Genomic DNA, 1,024 nt, shown 5'->3' on the forward strand with positions numbered 1-1,024 from the left:
GGGTAGCAATGAGACTTAGCTTTTGAGGTCACTGGGAGGATTAAAAGAGTTGATATATATAAAGCATCTAGTCCAGCGTCTGGCACATAATAAATGTTCAAAAATCGATTGCACATGCATAGGCTGTCACGAAGGAAAGCTCAAAATATTTAGGGCAAAATATTTGAGGGTCAAGGAGGAAAAGCCTCGGATAGCTTCCATCATTGTTGGGCCCAGTGGAGTGAGCTGGCCTGGCCTGAACCCCGGTCCCCTTTGGCCTAGACTGTCGGGACGGTCTCCCGGCTTCTTGCCTCTGCCTCTCCCCGAATCATCTTCCCAAACACCACCTTAAGCACGACTGTGCCCCTCTCTGACTCAAGAAGGTTCTATGCGGCTCCCTGTGGCCCACTAACTGAACTCCCTAACACGGCGGGGGCGGGGGCAGGAGGCAAGAACTACCACTCGGTCGAGGGAAGGAAGGTAAAATATCCTCAGGGAGACAACAGCGACACCTCTCTGGAGAGGGCAGGGCGTTGCCCCGGCAGCGGACTGATTCACCTGTGCCTGCTTCTTCAAGCCAACTCGGGAACGGTTGAAGAGGAGGAGAGGGCGGAGAGCCGAGCAGGGACCCGCGGGGAGGAGGGGAACACCCCTTTTCGGGTCCCTGCAAGAGTTTCCGCCTGGACCCTCGTCTCGGGTTCCTCTGCGGGAATCCCGGGCCGCTCCGGGCTCCGCGGGGAGGGCCAAGGCCGTACGAAGGGCAAGGCAAGGGAGCCCGAGTCCCCGGCCGCCTCCGTGAGTGCTAGGGGCGGGACAACGGCGGCTCGGGGACAAAGTGCAGGGAGACTCCCGAGGAGATAAGAGGGAGAGGCGAAGGAAGGGGGCGGGGAGCCAGCGCCCCGGGGCTCAAGGCTCGCGCTCCCGGAGGTCTTGGCCGAGAGCCGAGCTCAGCCCGCCGGGGAGGGGGCGCCCTAGAGCCTCTTCACCCCAGCCGCTGCCGGGATGCCGAGAAGCCCCGCGGGCCGCGGCGGCCGGGCGGCTCGCG

This window comes from Panthera uncia, chromosome X (assembly GCF_023721935.1).
Source record: "Panthera uncia isolate 11264 chromosome X, Puncia_PCG_1.0, whole genome shotgun sequence".
Taxonomy (NCBI): domain Eukaryota; kingdom Metazoa; phylum Chordata; class Mammalia; order Carnivora; family Felidae; genus Panthera; species Panthera uncia.